General features: G+C 42.6%; 1 non-coding gene across 1 annotated transcript; it reads left to right on the forward strand.

Moving 5' to 3' along the window:
• The first annotated feature begins 8,193 nt into the window (after positions 1-8,193).
• Positions 8,194-8,267, forward strand: Trnav-cac (transfer RNA valine (anticodon CAC)). Its single transcript has one exon. It is a non-coding gene; the product is annotated as a tRNA-Val (tRNA).
• The last annotated feature ends 16,495 nt before the right edge of the window (positions 8,268-24,762 follow it).

Below are 24,762 nucleotides of genomic sequence, written 5' to 3' on the forward strand. Positions count from 1 at the left end.
AAAGATATTGTGTCTAACTAGAGTAATTAAAACTATCTCAAAGTGTTTAAAAAATAAAATAAAATATAGGGGCTGGGGTGTAGCTCAGTGGTGGAGCACTTGCCTAGCATGTGTGAGGTGCTGGGTTCGATCCTCGATACCACATAAATAAATAAAATAAAGGCATGTTGTCCATCTACAACTATGTAAAAAAAATTTTTTTAATAAAATAAAAAAATATAAAAAGGGCTAGGGATGTGGCTCAGTCATAAAAGCGCCCCCGGGTTCAATTCCCAGTAACCAAGAAGAAAAAAACAGAAGAAAATTGAACAGACATACACAGAGGGATTATTATGTGAAGATACAGAATTCTCAGAAGGAACCAACATTGCCTATACCTTGATCTTGAACTTCAAGGGTCTAGAATTGTGAGAAAATAAATTCCTGTTGTCTAAGCCATGCCGTCTATGGGTATTTTGTTATGTGAATCCAGCCAGGCAGGGAGTCTTGGAGGAAGAATGTCTTTTGTTGATTTTTTAAACGACTGAGTAGGTAGTACACACACACACTCAAAAAGGCATAAGGTTTCCTCCTCCTCTGCCCAACCTCCACCCAGTTTCCCTCCCAGGAGACAAATGACTACCAGGGTCTCCTGTTTCCTTCCAGAGCTCCCTCCACGAACAAACACAAATGTATGTTTGCATCGTTTTATTTCTCACCCGGTGTGCACGGCTCTGCATCTTGCTTTTGCATTTAATAAAATACCCTGAAGATCCCGCAAGCATGACTTCCACAAAGCATGTTTGGAAAGTCAGAGAGAAACCCTGGTGAATCACCAATGCGATTGGAAAAAAGAAAAAAGAAAGAAAAAAAGCAATGCTTTGAAACCACACGGCCACCCTGTCAGATATTTTAAGCCTTTGCATTCAGAGGAGCTGGGAGGAGAGACCTCAGGAGGTGAGAGAGGCAGAGGCAGAGGAGCCTCTGGGTCTTCACTCCCCCTGCATGCCCTGTTCTGCCCTTCTCTCCCCATCGCACAAACTAGGTCAGCCTGAGAGATGCTGCCTGCAGCAAGCAGGAGGGAGATGGTCCATGCTGCGTGGGAGGGCACGATTCTGGGCCCATATTGGGATGCCATCTGTAATTGTAGACTCTCGGAGCTGCGAGATCTTAAAGATCATCTTGTCTAATTCTCTCATTTTGCAGATGGTGAAGCTGAGCCCAGAGGAAGGAGGGTGGGGGGGCGAGGAACTTTCTGAAGATCTTGTGTAGCTAGGTGGGGACAGAGCAGGGTCTACAGCTGGGGTGTAGTAGGCGGGGGAGTCCTAACTCTTGGCATTAGCTTTTCATGTTGTCATCATGCACCTGTTGGTTCCAAAGCCTGTGTCTAGATGTCCAGATTTCATTTTGCCTCCTTTGATATGCCCTGGGTATCTCCTCTCTGCAACTACAAACAAGAGGAATGGACCCTGGGTTTCCATGTTGGTTTTGCTTATTAGCTTATTATCTAACCCCCTTGGGTTTTGCTAGGCAGTTGTGTTACCAAGGGCACCCATTCACAGTCCAGTCCATAATGTAGACTCTATGTCAGCTGTAACCCCTGGGGTTGTGCAGTGCATAACCCGGGAGGCCCTATCCAGCGAGGTACTCGTTGTGAAAAATTAAATGAGATCATGCTTGTCAATCCATTAAAATACCAATAACTCCTTCAATGTCGGCCATCATTACGATCATTTTTATTGTTATTGTTCATTCTCTTAAGGAGCAGCTAGGAATAGGAAGCTGAGTAGAAAAGCCATCTTTGCATAAATTTCATTTCTATAATTAAAGGTAACAAGCATTCAGTACAGAAAACCTGGAAAACACAGAGAAACAAACAAAATAGCAAAAAATAATCCCACCAACCAGAAATATCTTCTTTTGACATATGGTGTATATTTTTGCGGATTTTTTTTTCTTTTGGTACCTACCTGCCTTTTTCACTTACTAATATATTTGGGAATGCTTTTCAATCATTTTCACCTCCAATATTGGTCTCAAGGAGAGGAGACTCCAGCATAGTAACTGAGAGAGCATGCTTTATTATTATTATTATTATTATTATTTTGGTATCAGGGTGCTCAACCACTGAGCAACATCCCCAGCCCTTTTTTAATTTTTTATTTTGAGACAGGGTCTTACTAAGTTGCTTAGGGCCTTGCTAAATTGCTGAGGCTGGCTTTGAACTTGTGATCCTCCTGCCTCAGCCTCCAGAGCTGCTGGGATTACAAGCATGCAGCTCTGCTACGTACCAGCTGTGTGACCTTGAACAAGATAAGTAACCTTTCTCTGCCTTAGTTTTGTCATCTGTAAAATGGGGCCAATACTAACATTTGCCTTGTAGAAGCACTGTGAGGATTAAATGAGCTAACATGTAAATTTCCCAGAGAAGTATTTGGTACAGAGTGTTTGGTATTTTATTGTCATTTGGCCAGCCTGTTTGGAGGATCTACAGTACTTTCATTTGCTATACTGGTTCCTTATGGTTAGCTCTTTAGGAAGATCCCAGTTTCTCCTTGTCCTAAATAATGTGGCCCCAAATCTTCTCAGCCATGCACCCTGGGCACATTCATGGTAATTTTATTAAATTCCTAAAAATTGACTTGCTGGGTTATAAATATTTGTACCAAATAATCCAAAGTGTGAATTGATTTACCTTCTGGAAGAATCTGAAAGGACAGGAGAGCAACACAAGAATTGGGGTCCTAGAAGCAGAACAGGGAACTGTAGGAACAGAGTTTAGGACCAGGAACATGGTTCAGTTGTCAGGTGGTCCACCTAGTTCCATGAAGCTGTTACCCGGGCCCCTGCCCTTGGCAGCCTAATATCATACTTCCAAATGTCTGTCGCTTGACTAGAGCACTCTCATGTTCTTTTCCAAATCCAAGAACCGTCTACACCATAATATATTTAATATTTTGAAACAGATTTGCTTTTTTAAAAAAACATAAACACAATTTATTGCTTTAAAAGAACATTTTTAAATCGCTATGTTAAATGGAAAACCAGAATCATCTACCATAAAAAGGAGAGGGACTGTGAAAATAACTATAACAAAAGCAAAAATGTTATTAAATGGCAGCTAGACATTTGCCTGGGAACTCTCTGAGCTCCAGGCCTCAGGCTTTTCATTATTAAAGAGGGAGATTTGCAGATCAGCAATAGTGAGGGAAGTGTTAAAGGCTTAGGAGCAACAATTTGATACTTTGTCCTTGGTATAAGAAGAAGGATTGAAAGGTGTGGTGGTACATGCCTGTAATAGCAGCTGCTAGGGAGGTTGAGGCAGGAGGATCACAGTTGGAGGCCAGCCTCAGCAACTTAGTGAGACCCTTGACAACTTAAGAAGACAAGGAGATTTTTTTAAACTGAATTCAACTTTTATTTATCTACTTGTTTGCTTATTGTTTCGAGGTGGGGAAGACAGGGTGGAGGAAGCATGTGATTTTATGTCGAAGGATCTGTGAATTTACCTTCTAAAACTGTGTTTCTAACCATCATTCTCCTGACATTGGGAAACATCAGTACTCATTGCCTCATGGGATGGGGTCAACTTTGATAGGTGCAAGGTCAGAGAGCTTCCATGATCTTATCAAGAGGATGTAATTATCACCTCTACATCACAGATGAGGACACTAAGACCAAGTCAGGTTAAGGAACATGCCCAAGCTTGGTTCAGCTGAACAGTGGCAGTGCTGGGATTTGGAGCTTTTATCTAATATTGTCATTGGGTGGTCCCATCGCCAGTTATCAGCTGCATACCTGGGCCCTCACCGTCACACCTGTGAGGGATATTTTGACAATGGGACTCACCTTGAATCCCTTAACCCTACCTGGGTTCTTTGCTAGTTTGACCCCACTTTGACCTTGACCTTACCTTGCTCCCTGGACTGGTCACTTTGAGACTTTGAAGGCTTTCTTGCACCAGATGCTTGGGTCTAGAGGTATTACATTTGCCTGAGTCTTGTGGAGGCCACAATGGAGAGGACAGTGACTTTGGGAATGGTTATGGAGTCGGCCTCTCTTAATGCTGGGACTAGAACCGAGATCTGCTGATTCCTATCTGGATGACCTATTCATCATACTTTTTTTTGGTACCAGGGATTGAATCCAGAGACACTTAACCACTGAGCCACATCCCCAGCTCTTTTTATATTTTATTTAGAGATAGGATCTTGCTGAGTTGCTTAGAGCCTCGCTGAGTTGCTGAGGCTGACTTTGAACTTTTGATCCTCCTGCCTCAGCCTCCCAAGTCACTGGGATGACAGGTGCCCAGTTTCCTAAGACTTTTAACCATATCTTTTTTTTTTTTTTTTTTTGGAAGGGACAAAAGAATGGTACCAAGTAGGAGTGATTCACACTAGAGTGTAATGACTACCCAACCTCATACGTGTCCCCATCCGGGTCCGCTTTTACCTAGACAGGCCGCCCTCTAGTACAACCAAAGAATTCACGTCTGTTTTAGTCATCTCTGGCTGCATAAGAAATCAGCCAAAAACGGGGTCTTGAAAACACTGCTCATTTATTATCTCTCAGTTTCTGAGAGTCCAACTCACACAGGGCAGAGTGGAGAAGTCCTGATTCTTCTTTATTCTTCTCTTGCAGTCTTCAGTTGCAGGGTTTGAAGTCTAGGGGCGGAACCGCCAGAAGCCTCACTTACTCCTGTGGTGATGCTGGCCTCAACTAGCAGGTTGCATCCCTTATGGCCTGAGCTTTCTCTTCGCAAGGTGACTGGGTTCCTAGGGCAAGCATCCCACTAGAGATCCAGGCAGAACTCATATTGCCTTTATGACCTAGTCTGGGAGTTCATGCAATGTCACTTCTGCTTCATCTCATGCATTGAAGCAGAGCCAGTTTTGAGAGAAGGTAGTACAGACCCCACCTCTCAGTGGAGGGGTGTAGATATTCCATTATAAGAAGAACATGTGGGGGCTGGGATTGCAGCTCAGTGGCAGAGCACTTGCCTAGCATGTGTGAGGCACTGGGTTCAATTCTCAGCACTACATATAAATAAAATAAATGTCCATAGACAATAAAAAAATGAAGAAGAGCATGTGAGATGGAGATATAGCTGCAAAGACACCTTCAGCAAACATACTCTGGTTCAATTGTCTCATGGTGGGATTTCATGCACAAGTCACGAACAGATTTCGGGGTAGTGGAGGGTCCTCTGGATGTGACTCTGGTCAGATCCCCTTTCTCCAGTGTCACTTTGCTCCGGCTGTCTGCATTCATAATCCTGCTTCTCTCTGCATTTATACTGCAGTGCATTTGTGATCCATTTTTCTCAGAGGGCTCAGACAATTCTCACCACTGACAGGCAGGGGCATGATCCTGCCTGCCAAAAGGACCTGACATTGATAATAAACAGAAATAAGAAGTGCTGATCTGATTCTGTACCATCAGATGGAGTGCAGCCAGCCATGACTAGAAAGTTTCCTGCTTTGAATTTGGCCTTCCTGAGCCCGAGAGGGAACATGAAGATTGAAGGTGGTTTTGGCTTTGGGTGAGGAACTGTGTGTGTTGGGGGTGGGAAGATGTCAAGATCTGTCCAGCCATAGGGTGATAGTTCTTGAATGTCTATATGGGGACTTGATGAGCAGCAATTTGATCGAAAGAAAGGATTGGAAGTTCCATTTGCATGTTTGGAAAATGTTCGGTGTCTCTTTCAAAGGTCTGGGAGTGGGGGATGTTGTAGTTTGGACTTGTCCAGAAAAAGACCCCGAAATAAAGATCTAAGAGTGGAAAAGTGATCAAGCAAGGGAGGGCAGGAAAGTAAGGGCACACAATGAAGCCAGCTGCCACCGTGGGTGAATGAAACATATCCCTCTGGGGAAATGACAGAATCCAGGGTAAAACTCTTGCCTCAGAATTATCCCACCCAAGAGTGGCCATCAATATCAATGCTGCTCCCACAGAGCTGGGTTAATCCAGCCTACTGTTCTGAGTGCTGTAGGCTTCCATGGTTTTGGTGAAAGCCTTAGACAAAGAGATGAGCTACAGGCAGTGTGGAGATAGCTGGGACACAAACCCAGGTGGTAAGACACAGGACAGGGCACTGATAATGTATACCACAGGGAATAATTGTGTTTATTCAGTTGAAGGTCCATCTTCATCCATTTTACTAAAATGTGACCAGGACTAAAGAGGTTCCCTTAGTTTTAAAACTAGGAAGATCTCAGACCCAGCCAGCTTAGTTATAGTTACTTCGCTTAGGGGTAGAGCAACAGAAGGAACCAAAGCCCGTCTGTCACCTAGCTGGGGGTGTAGCTCACTTGGTAGAACTTAGTATGCTTGAGGCCCTGGGTTCAACCCCCAGAACGAGAGAAAAACAAAAGTATAGTCTGAAGAAGAGGAAAACAGTGGCCATAAAAAGGATTTAGAGATAATAAAAATGTTCTGGGCTTAAGTGGTAATGGTTGCACATCACATCATTTTGTGAATATGCTACAAGTCACCAAATTGCATACTTGAGGAGGACGAATTTTATGGTTTGTAAATTATATCCCATTTTAAAAAATGACTCACAGCCAGGCATGGTGGTGAATTCTAAGTACTTGGGAGGCTAAGACAGGAGGATGTAAAGTTTAAGGCTAGTCTGGGCAACTAAGTGAGACCCTGTCTCAAAAGAAATTTTTTTTAAAAATTGGGGGTGGTGGTGCAGGGGGCATAGCTCAGTGGCAGAGCACCTGCCTGGCTTGTGTAAGGTCCTATCCTAAGCACTAAAATTATATATATATAAAACACATAAGGACAGACATACAGACCAATGGAATATCATTGAGAACCTAAAATAAAACCAACTCTTTATTTTTATGGTCAATTTTTTTTGATACCTGCTATTAATTTTACAATCCACCGGATAATCCAGGATGATTTTATTCTAAGATCCTTGACTTAATTACTTGTATAGACCTCTTTTTAAAATGCAATTATCCTTCCCAGCAATTTCTGGGAATTAGGACAGGGGGGAGGGAGTCACCAATCCATCTACTATGTCCCCTGTTTTATAGATGAGGAAACTCGGTTACTCAATAAAGCAATATGGCTAGTCAGAACGGAAAAGTGACGTGAAATTAGGCATCATGGTTCCAAATTCCATGCTCTTAACCCACCAAGAAATGAAGGGACAAGCCCAGATAAAGATTTCTACAATGGCATGGTGAAGGATAAATGGGAGCAAAAGAGACAGTTGGCACCTAGACCAATCAGGAGGCTGTGCAATAACAAAATGAATGAATGGAGAAAAGAACAAGAAATCCTAGATCTTGTCCCTGTCATTGTTTCTTCCCAGCTTTCCATTGGTTAGACCAGATGGGCCACTTGGGCTTCAGACCACAAACTTGCTTCTTTTGGGGGCTGGGTGAGGCCTCTCCTGCTCATCAGGATACATATGCATCTCTGTCCTTAGAGATGAAGTTGTGAAATCTCTTACCTCCTTCTTCCCTCTCACTGTGCATTTAAGTAAAACTGGAGAAGGTGAACCTCTAAAAGGTGGTCTGAACTGGGGTATGTGTCTTAGTTAGCTTCAGATGCCCTAAAAAAGTACCATAACTGAGTGGCTTAAACAACAAAGATTTATTGCTCACAGTTCTAATTGCTGGAAATCCAAGATCTACAGGGAGCAAGCTGGAGATCCAGGGGAACCAATGATATAGTTCTAGCCTGAATTGAAAGACCTGAAAATCAGGAAAGTCACTGGTGCAAGTTCCAGACCAATGTTCCAGCTTGGAGACACTTCAGACAGAGAGAAAAAAATTCTTTCTTACTCAAATTTTTATTCTTTTCAGACCTTCAACAGATTGGATGGACCCACCTACATGGGGAAAAGCAATCTGCTTTACTCAGTTCAAATGCTACTCTCATCCAGAAATGCCCTTATAGATCCCAGAAGTCATTAAATATCTGGGCCCTCTGACATATAAAATTAACCATCACAAGTCGAAATCTGTGTTCGCTGGATTAGGTTGCCCTAAAAATTGGGTGACTTAAACAGTTGAAATTCAATAAAACTTAATTGCGATCACAGTTAAAGACTGTTCTATTCTTATCCCTTCCACCCACGATGGCCAGCATCAGAGAAGCCACGCTGAATACAGCTGAGCCTCAAGGTAGAAAGAGCTTGGGCTCTTGAGCCACTACTGAAATCAAGAATACACCTGGTGGACAGGGGCTGGAGTTGTGGCTCAGTGGTAGAGCGCTCGCCTCACACGTGAGAGGCCCTGGGTTCGATCCTCAGCACCACATAAACATAAATAAATAAAATATTGTGTTCAAGTACAACTAAAAAAATAAATATTAAAAAAAAAGAATACACATGGTGGACAAAATGTACACAAGAAATAATCTCTTGTGTTAAACTTCTGAGAGTTGATGTGTTTTGGCAGATCCCACTACCTTCACTAATACAAACATAAAGAAAGGCTTTGGAAGTCAGGTTAAGGAGCTTTGATGGGGTTTTCAACAGGTGAACAGTGGGGGATTGCTAAACTAGGAAAGAGGTCGACCAAACTGCATCCCCCAAAACAATGAAAACCCAAATCAACAGCAACAAGTCCTCCGACTATTATTACTAATACCAGAAACACAAATGGGCACTCCAAGGACTGTTGAAGGTTCTGATCAGAGAAGTGATCCTTTCATATGACAGTATGAAATATTGTCAGTTGGCAAAATATAGGTTGGACTGGAAGAAGGCTAGGCGGGAAACATGGAAATATGTGAGGAGACATTCAAAATGTATCCATGGAAGAGTTTCATGGGTATCATCCAGGAGCTTGGTAGATATTACAGAAGCTGATGCAGTATATTTCAAACTTTAAGGGACATCAGAGTCACCTAGGGATCTTGTTAAAAATGCAATTTCGGATTCAGTAGGTCTGGGGAGGGCCTGCAATTTTGCATTCCTAACAAGTTCTCAGGAGATGCCAAGGCTGCTGGTCCATGGATCTAGGTCAGACAGGAGAAAGACTTGACCTTGGTAATAGTGGCCAGGGAATGGAGATTCCAGAGCTATTAAGGAGGTGCAGTTGACAAGACTAGCTGAATGCTGTCATGTGTGGAGAAATCAAGGATGTCTTCCTCATGTCTGGTTTGGTAACTAGTTGCACAGTTTGGGGGGATTTTCTTTTCCTTTTTCTGACCTATATTTTATAATGCACCTATCTATGCATTAAAGGAAGAAAATATGAAAGAAATCAATGGCACTGTAGGAGTTTAAGTAAGTAAAGGGATATTTTAAACTCTGACAAAGATTTTAACTTTTTAATTTTTTTTTTAGTTATAGATGGGCACAATGACTTTATTTATTTTTATATGGTGCTGAGGATCAAACCCAGTGCCTCACCCATGCTAAACATGTGCCCTACCACTGAGCCACAACCCCAGTCCCACATTTTAACTTTTTAAAAAAACATTTAGTTTTTAGTTGTAGGTGGACACCATACCTTTATTTTATTTGTATGTGGTGCTGAGGATTGAACCCAGTGCCTCACACATGCTAGGCAAGTGTGCTTCTTCTGAGCCACAACCCCAGCCCCACATTTTAACTTTTGATGAACAAAATATTCAATTTTTATATAATTTCTTGTGTACATTCTATGCTGAACAGTAAGGAGGACTGAAACTGTCACCAACTATTAAGCTGATAGGATCCAACTTTATTTCCAAGAAGACTTAATAAAGTGTGATATTTTTGTTATCCTCTTGTTAATTGGAGAACTAATTGTTTTATAATATTGACCAGGTGCAACATACTCATTTCTCTTTAAAAATTCTTTCCAGGGACCTGATTATGAAAACATAAGGAGAATAATTTGCTTCTTTCAATACCAAACCCAATTAATTTCAGTGACTCATAAATGCAGGGGTGAAAAGTTAGACTATTAAAGCTCCATTTGTTTAAGAAAGAAATCATTTTCTTTGTTCTCAACAGACTTCTTATTGTTTTGGACATAAAGGTCTCTCTGAAGTTGGTTAGAGAAACTGGTAAAACTAATGGAATGTTCATCCTCAATTTTTTTTTAAATTTTTATATTTTGGTACCGGGGATTGAACCCAGTGGCACTTCCCCACTGAGCAATATCTCCAGCCCTTTTAATTTATTTAGAAAATTTTGAGATAGGATCTTGCTGAGTTGCTTATGGACTTGCTAGATTGCTGAGGCTGGCCTCACTCTTGCAATCCTCCTGTCTCAGTTTCCCGAGTTGCTAGGATTACAGGTGTGCATCACTATGCTCAGTCCCAATTTTTTTTTTTTTTTAAAGAATAGTCACCTTACAGGTGACAGGCTGCTGCTTGGGAAAGAGCAGATCACTCTGTAACAGGAGGCAATGAAAATAACTACTCATGGAACCCTATCATATACCAGTAACTTATTGAATTTCTCACAATCCTCTGAGGTAGGTACTTTTAAATATATATATTTTTACCTTTATTTTATTTATTTTTATGTGGTGCTGAGGATCGAACCCAGGGCCTTGCACGTGCTAGGCGAGTGCTCTACCACTGAGCCACAACCCCATCCCGAGGTAGGTACTTTTAATTCCCATCATGCAGATGGGGAAGCTATAGCTTAGTGAGGTTCAGGGACTTGCCAAGTCTCCCCAGGATCAGCGACAGAGACAGCATCCCAGCCACGACCCTTACAGAGCTACCTTCTGAAATATCACAATGTTAAGCAGGGGGTTATAAGATGTACCTCCAGTGTTTGCATATGAGGAAAACAAAGTTCAGAAGATTCCCGGTCCAGTGTGGTTTCTGATGTAGCTCACGGCCTCTTATTGAAACTGGCCAAACCTATAAAATTTGGCGACATTGATCTGATTCATAATGCATATGGTTGTTGGTTGGGATGACTTTGGGGGCCCTGGGAAGACTCTGCTTTTCCTGTTTCCCTCTTTGATGGTCTCTGAAGCTCTACCGTTAAATATCAATTCCTCTGGCTTAGGCCATTCTTATCTCTTTGTTAAATGCCGTTGCCTGAGAATTCTGATATGGATATGTGCATCTGTGCCTGAGAGTAGGTCTTCCTTGAAGTCAAGGAACAAGGAGAGAGGATAAGAGCAGACTGAGATGAGTCTTGGGGCGGGAGAAAGAGGAGAAAGGAAAGATATTTAAAAATGGGGGATCCCAGGGCCTGAATCATAATCAGCTCTTTCAACATTTTGCTGGAGAAGTAACCTAGACTAAAGGTGGACTTTTTAGGGTGAATGATACATTTTTGTTGTTTCAGTGCTGGGGATGGCACCCATGGTCTCATGCATGCTAGACAACCGCTCTACCAGTGAGCCCTCAGCCCTAAACCTTTGTTCTGAATAAGGAAAAAGAGAATATTAAGCAGACCTAATTGCCCACCTTAAGATCATCTACAGATAGAATATAGATTTGGAGCATAACTACAAACAACTTGAAGAGTTAGCTCTGAGTCTCTCTCAGGTCCCTGCTCTGCGACCTTGAATAAGGTCACCCCATCCCCTACCCAGGAAGGGCCAGACTGAGAATTGACTTAGCTGATGGGCAGAGGATGTTTTTCAAACACTGAATCTCTGGTCACGTTGAACCCTCCCAGAGCTCACCTGGGCCGGACATGCTTCAAACAAGGTTGACATTGAAAGTCTTTTCAGACTCCCAGTGGCTTCTCTGCTTCATATCCCTCTCCAGTTAGTCTTTACGGGATGATCATTAGTCGAAGACCCTCTGTGGTCCTTCTTCGTCCTCTTGTTCTGCCAAGGGAGGTCCGGGCCAGGCTCTTTCTCCTAAACAGGTCCTTCCTCACCTCTGGATGAAACAGAAGGAGAAAGAAACAGTTTACATAATGGTGCGATCTCACTGATGCCTCAAACTCATTTTTTTTTCTCCAATTACCACATTTTCTGACAGCTAGTTTAAAATTTGTTACCATTTTCCCCCCCAGCTAGAGAGCTTTCAGATAGAGATCCAAGTTTATCAGAGCATAACTTTCAGGAACACAGTTAAGGGCTGGGTGTGTAGCTCGGTGATAGGGTGCTTGCCTAGCTTGTGGGAAGCCTGGGTTCCATCCCCAACATAAGAAAAGAAAAGGAAAAAAGAACTCATTTTTAAACAGAACTTCAGTTTGGAGAAAAACGGGTGGTTCCTCACCCCTGATACAGACTGGGAAGGTGGTAATGGCTTCCCTCTGGTAAAACTAGTAAGGGATGCTTACATTTGGAAATTTCCTCCAATTAATCTTCCAGGGGGAAACCCTTCCCAAAGCAGTTTACTATAGACTGTGGCTCAGCTTGGGAACAGCAACAGGTCTCTCGACAGAGTTGATCAGAGAGAACAATCTGAGAAACTGGCAGAGCCCTGAGCACTAACAAGTGTTTAACACAACCCCTCAAACCTCAGAGATAGCTGGCCCCTGGTTTTTACTTGACTATGGATGAAAAAGAAAAATAAAATGATTAAAAGAAGAATAAAAAGAAAGCGATAATATAAGACAGAGAAAAGCATTCTCCTGATGTAAGAACCAGAAATAGTTAGAATCCTTGATTTGCTGCTAAGTAGCCAAATGACCTTGAGCATGATCCTATACTTCTTTGAGCTTCAAATTCTCATGCTTTGGGTGGGATTGTACACAGGGGAATGGGACAAGAGGATCCCATGGAAGGATTGAACACAGGGCCCAGTACAGAACAAATCCTCGAGTGTTGGGTGTGAGAGTGGCATTTATGACCATGTCCTGGCTTCTCCCCCAACTCCGTCTCTTCCTTGATGGATTTGGTCCCTCCCATCCAATGCTGTCATGTCATTCAGGTCATACCTCAGCCCACTTCTGAGTCTCTATCCCAGAGAGGTGGACAAAGGGGTAAGGGACACTTGGGGGTATCAGATTGATCTTAAAGAAGTGAATCCTCTTTAGCAGGGGAGGTGATATCATGCTCTGATGCTCTTGCCTCTGGCATTAACTGAACCTGGATTTGAATCCCAGCTCTGTTCTAGCATTCTTGTTTGACCTTGGTTAGGCCACCCCATGTCCCCAGCATCAATATTTTTCAGTTGTTACAAAAAAAAAAAAAAAAGGGATTAGGGCTGGTGCTGTTGCTCAGTGGTAGAGCACTTGCCTGGCATGCGTGAGGTGCTGGGTTCAATCCTCAGCACCACATAAAAATAAAATAAAAGTATTATGTTAACCTACAACTAAAAAAAAGAAAAATATATATATGTGTATGTATGTATTGTAGTAGTACGCATTTCATAAAATTGTTGAAAGAGGAAATCAAATAATGGCCATGAACTTTTCAGGATAGAGCCAGGCATACATCAGGCACCTAATTAATGTTTGCTCCTGTGGATATTATTTATTCTTATTTTACATTTTAAGGTTTAATTACTTTACTGTTATTTATCACCATCTGGTTCCAACTTGTTTAGCCTTATCTCACTCCACTTGTTTTCCATGAGTTCATTATAATTATACATAATTGTGGGGTTCCTTTTGATATACTTATAAATTCATAGAACAAATTGGCTCCACTTCTATCCCCAGCACTCTCCACTTATCCCCTACCTCCCCTAATCCTCTTCCTTTGTGCTATTGTCTTCCTTCTATTAATTTTTTCAGTTGGTGCATCAGAGTTATACATAAAAGTGGAATTAACGGGCATATACATACATGCGCATAATATAGTTTGTTCAGTTTCCTCCTGTAATTTCTTCCCATTCCCATCCCCCTCCTTCCACCTAAATTCCCTTCCTCTACTCCATTGTTCATCTCCTCCTACTTTAATGAGATCCTCCTTTTAAAAAAAACCCACTTATTTCAGGGCTGGGGTTGTGGCTCAGTGGTAGAGCACTTGCCTAGCTTGTGTGAGGCACTGGGCTCGATTCTTAGCACCACATATAAACAAACAAACAAATAAATAAATAAACAGATAAATAAAGGTCCATCAACAACTAATGACATAATTTCATTCTTCTTTGTGGCTCAGTAAAACTCCGTTTTGTATTTAGACCACATTTTCTCGATCCAATTGTCTATCGAGAGACACCTAGCTGGTTTTTGTCCACTGCCATGCTTTTGCTACTTTGAATACTACACTCCCCCCCCAACACAAAATGCACTAAGTGCTCACTAAACTCTAAGCCCTTTGCTAAGTAATGAGTGTTCACTAAAGAATAGGACTCAGTTTATAAGACATAGAAGCTGATGGTCTATTTTAATCCAATTTGTTGTTTCTGAAACTTCTTTATATTTTTATGTCATCATATCTTTGTAGATGCTTCTATTTTTTTTAGCAAGATATTTTTATCCTTCTTTTTTGGGGGGTAGTCTAACTTATTCTTTGTAGTCCCAATGGGAAAGACTTCTCCTCCTCCACCTCCTCCTCCTTCTCCGTTCTTCACTGGAGATTGAACCCCGGGGCACTTAACCACTGAGTCACATCCCCAGCCCTTTTTTGTATTTTATTTTATTTAAAAAATATTTTATTAGTTATTAATGGCCCTTTATTTATTTATTTGTTTACATGCAGTGCTGAGAATTGAACCCAGTGTCTCATGCATGAGAGGCAAGCGCTCTATCACTGAGCTACAACCCCAGCCCCTGTGTTTTATTTTGAGACAGGGTCTCAGTGAATTGCTTAGGGCCTCGGACTAAGTTGCTGAGGTTGGCTTGGAACTTTCGATCCTCCTGCCTCAGCCTCCTGAGCCTCTGGGATTACAGGTAAGCATCACCACATGCAGTTTGTGAGAGACTTCTTGATCCTTGAGGGCAGAATTAAATGTTCCTCCTCTTTGAGTCCCTAGCACCGTGTATGCAGTTCTATAACAGCATTTATCCTATTGGAGTTTTCTATGTCTGGTTTGCTATTAGACTGGGAGCTCACTGAGGGTGGAAATCCTTCTCCTTTATTCAGTAAGTATTTATTGATTCTTGGGTGCTAGGAATAACTACATATGCTGGAGGTATGAGAGATACAACTCGTGGCTCCTACTCTTAAAGAATTCCTGGTTATTAAGCCACCATGTATTCATCAAATTCAGTTCAAATTGACAACTGTTATGAGGAACCCAGCACCAGTTCTCATTTGTCTGAGTAATTCCACTACCTAGACTTACTCTGAATTCCCTGACCAAATATGCTTCCCCCAGCAGCTGATCACAAGGCCGAAATGTCACCATTCACGTTTGTTGCCTTTAGGTCTGTATTAATCAGGAGTCTGACAGAAACTCAATTCAAACCAAAGCAAGCAAAATGAGACTGTTGGCTCAGCAAGGAAAACGTGAACCGTTGAATTCTGTGGAAGGCAGGGAACTCTAGATTTTAGGAAGAAATGTCATCAAGCGCTTAGTGCCAGGATTCTCTTTCTGTCTTGTCACTATAGTGATGTCGTACTTATAGCAGGCTACATTTCTCTCTGTAGGGTGGCGTTGGAAGCTGTCCAGATGCACCACTCAGATTTCCTTAGGGTGGCTGAGAGAACGTGCCTATGAAAAATGCAGCCAGAGAATTCCACTGAGCCCCCAGCTGCTGAAGTTCATTGCCTACGTTAGCTTGAAGACTCCATTTCTGGTGTGCTCCTTCTAGCTTGTGACAAGTTTGTCAAAGATACTAAGGCAGGCCCAGCCCTGGAAGACCCAGCATCCCCGGATGACTGGTTTTGGCTTGAAGACTCTCCAACGGCCTTGTCCAACCTCATTGGCTCCACATGGGAACCTAGGATCCTGCCTTCTCGTTCTCGGTCAACTGGGATTCCACTTGCTCTGCCGTCTGATGGTTCTACCATTTTCTTTTTTCTTGGCTTCCTTCCTGGTTTTCTCTCACTGGTGATTCACCTAATAAGATCTTTGCACATTTAATCCTGTCTCAGTGACTGCTTCCGGAGAACTAGATTACCCTTGAGGGACCTGGCTGTAGGGAGCAAGTTGGACCAGAAGACATGGTTCCACTCCTGTGGATCCAAACTAGTGCTTGGCTGAGGCCATGCTTCATACAAACTGTTTCCAGCTACAGAGAGGGGATCTATTGCTGGCTCAATCTGCTAATAGGCAACTTCAACTTGGTGATTCCTCATGGATCTGGCTGCAAGGTGTCCTGCAATCGGAAGCCTCTCCCTGCCCTACTCCTGCTCTCTCCCCCTTTATCCTTCCCCTGTGTTCCCCTGAGAAGTCTCTTCCATATCTAAGAGATATGGTATCTTGGTATCTGTTTTTCAAAAGACCTGAACTGACAGGTACTACAAAGAGCTGTGGATGTACCTTAGTTTTTACGTTAGCTCCTACTGCCACAAAAATAATTATCATTCTTTTTTTTTCCCCTAGGGGGGTGAAAAAACCAACCAAACAAAAACAGAAATCATAAAAAAAAATCTCTCCCAGGACAAGACTAATTGAATTGGTTGGGTTGGATGAACCAACTAACTGTAATCAAGAGAATGAGTCATGTTAGGGCATGGCAGCCTATAATTGAAAATTAGATATTAAATATTTCCAAATAGCCAGAAGAAGGTACAGTCTCAGCCCCAAGAGAGGTTTTTGAATGTTCTCATTACAAAAACAAAAAACAAAACGAAATGCTTCAGGTGGTGGATATGCTAACTGCCTTGACCAGTATATAACATGTATTGAAACATCAAATAACTCCCCATAAAAATATGTAATTAAAAAGTGTCAAAAATTATTCAGGAGCTGGATGCAGTGGCACACCCCTGTAACCCCAGTGGCTTGGGAGGTCTTAGCAATGGTGAGGCACTAAGCAGCTCAGTGAGCCCCTGTCTATAAATAAAATACAAAATAGGACTGGGGATGGGGCTCAGTGGCCGAGTGCCCCTGAGTTCAATCCCCAGTAACCCCCTCTCAAAAAAAATTATTCAGGAGTCTTGAGATACAAGTGCCAGGAGGGAAGACAAAAATACAAAAATACAGAAGGGACTTCTCAGGACTCTGCTAAAGATGGTGGAGGCGCAGGTACTGATGTTAAATGGCTGGGGCCAACTCCTGGGCCACATAGGGGTGACTATCACTGTTAAATAGATACTTCTGGGCCAGAAAGTGGCGGTCATGTTCTGCAAGGATCATTTCTGAGCATTTCTACAGAAACAAATGAAAGTACCTGGCCTTGCTCCGTGAGGATATGAACACCAACCCATCCCAAGGCCCTACCACTTCTGGGTCCTCACCCACATCATTTGGAACTCTGTGCAAGATACCCTACCCCATAAGACCAAATAAGGCCAGAGTGGCCTGAGACAACCTCAAGGTAGCTGATGAAATCCTGCCACTCTGTGACAAAAGGCTGAAGGTGGTTCTCACTGTCCTCAAGGTCACGTGCCTGATACCTACAAGAAAATTGGCCCACCTGGAGCCCCTGGCTCAGTAAGAGGTTAGCTAGAAGTAGCAGACAGGGACAACCTCCCTCTAATAGAACAGGGAAGAGGGCCAAGATCAGTTACCAGAAGTAAAAACAGCTCATGGGGTTATGGAAACAGGCTGTAGAGAATGTGGAAAAAGAAACCGATAAATACAGAGAGGTCGATTCCTGGTCTGAGCCCAAATAAAGGTGGTTTATTGTGAATGTTTAAAGATAAAATATAATAAAAATCATCATCACCATCGTCCAGAAGGGGCCAGAGGTAGGGATCAAAGTCAGGGAATAGATCAGGGAGACCTGGATCACAGGACTGACTCCAGGTCAGTTAGGGTCAGATAGTAGTGGAGATGGACCTAAGGACTGCCCAGGGTTTCAGCTACCATTTATAGTTTGCTTTTAAGGTCTGGCAGGAATGCGACGAGTTGGTGGGACAGCCTTGTCAACAGGTCTAGGGCTGGATCAGCTGTGGCACGGTATAAAATGCACACGCTGAACTCTTAATGCAAACCACATTGAGCCACAATTATAGATTAGTATATTTAGAACTTTAACGGAATTTTCCAGAAGTCAGGGCCGGAGAGCTCGGTGCAAGTCAATAAAAATCTGTTAATTCTTGGGTATTGGAGGCTTTGGGAAATAAAAAAGAATAACTGCAAAAGAGGATTTGAGGTATTTATTTCTTCGGCATCTTCTGAGATAAAAGAGGTGTTTTGGGATTGCCAGACAGGAAGTGCAGATAAAATTTACAGTCAAGCTGGGGAAGTCAGAGTCTAGGACATACAAGCTGCCCTTTGTGTCCTTACTATATGCCAGGTATTGTGTTAGGCACTTCTTGTTCATCTTTTCTTTTGGGGGGGGGGTGGGTACTGGGGATTGAACCTAAGGGTGCTTTAGCACTGAACTACATCCCAAGTTCTTTTTTAAATTTTTTTTATTTTGAGACAGAGTGTTGCTAAGTTCCTGGAGGGGGGCGGTTCTCAATAAGTTGCTGAGGCTGACCTTGAACTTGTGATCCTCCTGCCTCAGCCTCCCAAGTTGCTGGGTATACAGGAGTGCATCACCATGCTTGGTCATTACAATGATTATTCCCATTCCACAGATGAGGACACTGAGGGTCACAGAAGTCAATTTTCAAAGCCACACAGGACAAAATGGATCTGGCACTTGAACACCTAAGACTGTGAGACTGATCACACCACTTATATACCCCAGTCTGCTTTTAACTCTTTAAGTCTCTCTGTTACCAAGTTTTATTCCATGTTTTCCCACATATGCAATGGATGCCCACAGTTGTCCCTTTAGCTAGGATCCTGGGCTTTATAGATTATTATTAAAATCATCTTTCTTTGTTTTGAACTAGGTAGCACAGGCGAGCGGCACAAAATTTAGTTACAAAACGGTGTGTAGGCATCTCTCTTGGTTATCCAGAGTAATAGTCTGTTTTCTCTTGCTATGAATAAAATACCTGAGGTTGGGTATTTATAAAGAGAAGAGGTGTATTTAGCTCATGGTTTTAGAGGCTGAAAGCCCTACTTGTTCAGCTTCTGGAGACCATCTCCTGGTGGATGTATCATAATGGCGGGAACATGTGTGGAAGATATCACATGGTGAGACAGGAAGTCAAAGGGATGCCCGGGACAAGTTTGCTGTTTTTATAATAAGTCATTATCTTGGAAACTAATTGAGGTCCTTTGAGAACTACATTAATCCCTCCCAAGGGTGGCTCCCCCAGTGACCTCACCTCTTAACAGTTCCCACCAACCCAACAACTCCACCATGGAGACCAAGTTTCCAGCACATGAATCTTTAGGAGATGAACCATATCCAAATCATAGCATCTAGTTCTTTTCTTATGTTGAGGCATAGAAGCCATTTGTATTTCCTTCCTTTCATACTCATTAATATCAACTGCACACACACACACACACACACACACACACACGTATTTGTTGGTTTTGCTTCTTACTGATATGTACAAGCTTTTTAAATATATTAAGGAAATCTGTGCTCTGCCTGTGGTGTGGATTGCAAGTATTTTCCTCTGTAGGTCTTTTGCCTTAGGAATTATGAAAGCGTTTTCCGTGGAGGAACATCATGGTAGTCAAATTTATCAATTTTAAAATTTATGACTTCTGCGATACATCACTCTTAGACAGCTTTTCCTTAGGTTATAAAATGAAATTTCCTACATTTTCTCCTCCTACTACTATTTTGGTTTCAATCCATCTGGAAATTTTTTGACGTAATGTGTGAGCTACGGACCTTAAAACTTAGTTGTTTTTTTTTTTTTCCCGAGGTAACAATCCAATTATTCCAATAATGTTGATTGAAGAATCTTGTTCTCCACTGGCTTGAAATGCCATGTTTATTCTATACTAGATTTATGGATACATTTAGGTTTATTTCTGAGTTTTCTCTTTATTGATCTGTCTCTCCATACACAAGAACCACACTGCTTAAATTACTGCAGCTTTATGACATTCTAATAATGGTAGAGCCAGTTCTTCTCTTTTTAATATCCCTTTTCAAAATTCTTCTTGTGATTCCAGCTTTTTTATTCCATGTGGATTTCATAGTCAATTTGTCTAATTACCCCCCAAAATTTATTGGCATTTTTTTCTATTAGAATTGCATTCCATTTCCCAATTAGTCTAGGGAAAAATGAGGGGATGCGGGGAGAGGAAATATAGTAGAATGAAACAGACATTATTACTCTACGTATATATGTGACGACAGGACCAATATGATTCTGCAACATGTACACTCAGAAAAATGAGAAATTTTATCCCATCTATGTATGATATATCAAAGTGCATAAATGCAATCTACTGTCATGTATAACTAATTAAAACAAATTTAAAAAATTTTTAAAAATGACATTTTTAACGATGTTGCATCTGAGGATATGATCTACCTTTTCTGTGGTCGCTCAAGTGCTCTTTGTTGTTCCTGAGTCATACTAATTTTTGTTCAAAAGTATCTGCACACATCTCGTTAAGTTTTATGATAGGTAATCCATCTCTTTCGTTGCTATAATAATTTCTTCTTTCCCTCATATTTCCTAAGTGGATGTTGTTTTGGCAACAAGGTAAAAGCTCCAATTCTGGCTGTGTTGTCTCTGGCTACTTTGGAAAACTTGACATTGGATTTGACTTGAGTTCCATTCCTTTCTCTCACCTTGTAGGCAAGGTCCAGACCCCTGAGACAGAAGTCATTTAAAGGTTCTGGCTAAAGGATTGCCCAATCCCTATGCTGAAGCATCTCTAGGATGGTACCATGGATATTAAAACAGATTGATGATGTGATGCATATTATAAACAGCTACAAATACGTATAAATTTAATGCCTTTTAATCTACCATGAGGTGACCACATCATGCAAAAGATGGCCAATTAAAGTTTCAATCTGAGACTTATCTCTCTCTCTCTCTTTTTTTTTTTCTAATCTGGACAGACTTATCTTTGGTGTCCTGACAATTGTTCATCTTGAGGAAATTAAGGTAGCATCCAGTATTATATGACATGAAACTGTTTTCTTCTTATATCATGAGAGGCAATAATGTGTTTCCCTCCCAGGAAAATGGGATCTTAGGCCTCTAAGAAATCCCCTCTAACTCTTCTTCAGCTAGTATTAGGATTCATCAATGTTAGTTAGCATTCTCAACTATCACTGATATTTAATCAGTACTAGGATCAAAGCACCTGCTATCCATGTGCCTCTTTGTGCTGGAAGTTAGGACATTAAAGGAGCCCATGGTCCAGTGGAGAAGATACATAGAAAGTTCCGTAGGATAAGTACTCAACAGAGTTGTGTTCAACATACTCTGGCAATGCAGAGAGAGGGGCTGTGAAATTTATTTAGGATTAAAGGTACTGGCTTTTGAGTTGAGCCTTGGAAAAGGTGGAGTAATTAGCTAGATTGGCAAGGGTAGCAGATGGTGCCAGTGCTCCCCATAACTTTCTAGTTGAGCACTTGCTCTGGTGCAAGGATGTGCCTGGGTCTTGCACAGGGTAGCTGCTGGGGGAGTGAATGGCATCAGGATCACTACTTAACCAGCTTGAATGGGATTTGGTGGCTAAATGCTCTAGATTTCTCACCCCTCAAGGAAAACATCTCCAAAATGGGATCTCCAGTAAGTACCAGGGTTCCTCGGTGGGATTGGACCCTAGTTGCCCACAGTGGCCACCTGTTCACTAATCCCCTTTTCCTGGCTCCCTTACCTTTTTTGTCTCACTCCACCCCACCCCCATGCTTCCTAGGATGGCCTATTAAGCAAACTGTCTGCATTCAGATGCTAGTCTGAGGATTCTAGTCTTCATCCAGTACAAGGACCCTGACTCAGCAATGCACACTCAGAGTGCACTCCAGGAAGGAGGAACAGCATTCCAGGAAGAGGCACAGAGGTATGACAGGCACAGACTACTTTATTTGGGGAAAAGGAAGAATCTGGGCGTGATGGCACAGACCTGTAATACCAGCGTCTCAGAAGGCTGATGCAGGAAGGTTGCAAGTTCAAGGACAGCTTCAGCAATGTAGCCAGGCCCTAAGCTACTTAGCGAGACCCTGTCTCTAAATAAAATATAAAAAGGGCTGGGGATGTGGCTCAGTGGTTAAGCACCCCTGGGTTCAATCCCCAGGGAGGAGGAGGAGGAGGAGGAGGAGGAGGAGGAGGAGGAGGAGGAGGAGGAAAGGCAGGTAGATAAACAAGAATGGTATTACAGAGATGCATGAATTCCTTGTTAAACAATGGCTCTCCCCTCTATGGTGATTAGAATGGGACTTTCAAAAGTCCCTCTGGAGCTCTGGTGGTGGGCAGGAAAGCTGTCTGGGGAGGCAGGAGAAAACAGACCGGCTCCTCTTCATCCCTGGCCCCTTTTGCCCGAGGCTCGGTCTCTAAATTCCAGCTCTGTCCAGCGCTGGGGGCAGAGGCTCCCACCTCAGCCAGCCACCTGCTTCCCTGCTGAATCTCTGGCTGCCCTCCTCACCTGCCAAGCCCTGCTGTTGCTGGGGCTGCAGTCGCAGTTGCTGGAGGTGGGCGGAGCTTGGTCCCCGACTGACAGCTCCACACAACTGTTTGTTACCAGGCCTGGGGCTGCAGTCTATCCCCATCGGCTGTTCAACTGGAATTTTCCTTTCTGCAGACTTGCCTGTCTGCACGCTGGGTGCTGGGTGCAGGGCTCATCTGAGATTTCCTATTCAGGGGGTCATTGATATTCCTCTCTTGTCAGCTCCTGTCAATGGGGATATTGGGAAAAACATTTGCAGGGGAGGCTGCCCAAGGATCAGGTGTCTTTCCAGCCTCTCTGGATACAGGGATGGGTTACCTTTTTTCTTTTCAAAAAAAAAAAACATTTTTTTTGAGCAAGTCTTTACAAGCAGTCCTGTGTCTCGTTTCCTTTTCTTTCTGTTTTGACTTTTGTTTATTTATTTATTTTTGCTTTCTCACTTCCTCCCTCCTGCCAGGCCCCAGAGTAGGCATTCAAGATTCAGAGATGACTCAGACAAAAATCTCTGCCCTCAGAAAGATCCTACTTCTAATGGGGGAAATAGAACATGATCCAGTAATTATAACACCATGTGCTGAGTACTATGATTGAGTTATTTATGTATTTTTAAAATATTGGTTCAATGAATTGAGAAAAAATAAATAAATGAATACATGTCAGGGCTTGGAGGAGAGAGGCACAATCAGGCAGGGCTTCCTAGAGGAGGTGGTGCCTGAGCTGTATTTGGAAGGGCGTAATCATGAGCACCTGCTAACTGTCAGACACCATGCTAGGCCCTTCAAGCTCATATTGTCATGACAACACTGTGAGGCAGATGGCCCTGTTTTACAGTGGAAGAAAACCTCAGAGGGATTAGATAAGTTGCCTGAAATCACAAACTTGCAAATGGTATAGTCAGGATTCCAGAGCAGCTCAATCAACCATGAAATCTGTGGTTTCTTTTTTGGAACACGCACCTCGCTGCTAGGTACAGGGAAGGGCATCCCAAGCTGAGGGAAGAGCTGGAGCAGATGTTTGGAGGCACACTTGAAGAGAGCACAGGGGCTATTTTCTGCGACCCTGGGTTGGCATGCTCTCTAATCCCCAGAACCTTCCAAGCATTTGGCTGTGATCTATAGAAAAGCAAGCGGCCTTCAGGAACTGTTCAACTCTTCTTTCTAAAGTTGAGAATCTCAGTTCTTCTGTGCCAGGCTGTGTAACCTTGGGGAAGCCTCTTCCCTTCTCTGAGCCTCTGTTTCCCCATTTTTTTTAAAAGAGAGTGAGATTCCTACTTAGTAGAACTGATGCAAGAATTGAAGATGAGATCTGTCGCCATCATTACTATTGATCTGTTCAAGGTGACTTTAGGCTACCTGGGTCTGGCTCCTGATGGAGGGGTTGGCTGAAACACGAAGCAAGGAGACTTCAAGATAATTGGATGGGGGAATGCCATCTATCTGCCAAGAAACGAGGGTGCTGGCAGTCAGCCTACTTCTAGCCTGCTTCGAATGGACCAGATGCTATTTTGGAGATGAGAAAAGACATTCTCTTGACACTAGCAGTCTAGGGAGAAGATAAAAACCAGGAGATAGAAATACTGACTCACTCCTGATCAGGAATGGGCGGCAGGCAAGCCAGTCAGGTATCTTTAGCTCTTCATCATGCATGCATGGCAGATTCTGCAAATATGCAGGGTGGAGGGGAAGGGATGGAGGGAGCATGCTGATGTGCTTTCAGACAGAATCACACTCATAGAGTCAAGTGTGAGACCTTGGACTGCAACTCTTTTCTCAGATCCCTGGAGCTGGCCCTTTATAAGAGTAGAAATGGGGCCATCTGCTCTGAGCTGGCCCTGGAACTAAGGAACCTCTCCCTGGGGGTAGCCACGCAGGAACTCATATGATGTGGTGTCGTGGGTTGGCAGGGGAGGAAAATTTTTTCTCAATGTGCAGATATAGTAAGGGCAAAGTTAGGATTTGTTTATTTATTTATTTATTTGCAACTGTTGGAAGAGCTTGCCCATTTTCCTCTACTGCAAATTTGCCAAAATGATTCCTACCTCATAATGGCTACTGCCAGGGGTAAATGAGAGAGTGGACATACAGCATCTGTCACAGTGCTTAGGACATACAGTGCTTAATAAAGGTGGCAGTGATGATGACGTGCTATTTCACTGCTATCGAAGGTGTCTTTTTCTTTTCCTTTTTAGTCAGAATCCCCAAATTCCAACCAGATATGATAACTATATCAAAATAAAATCTTTTGCATAGAATCTCATAGGTTATCCCAACCTCTTTATTTTGCACATGAAGAAAAGGAGACTCAAAAAAATTGACTTCAGAATACTGAATAGATATCAGACTATGAAGATCGAACCAGGGATTAAAACATATCTGGGCCGGGCACTGTGGTGCATGCCTGAAATCCCAT

Source organism: Marmota flaviventris, chromosome 20, assembly GCF_047511675.1.
Source record: "Marmota flaviventris isolate mMarFla1 chromosome 20, mMarFla1.hap1, whole genome shotgun sequence".
In the NCBI taxonomy this organism is placed as follows: Eukaryota; Metazoa; Chordata; class Mammalia; order Rodentia; family Sciuridae; genus Marmota; species Marmota flaviventris.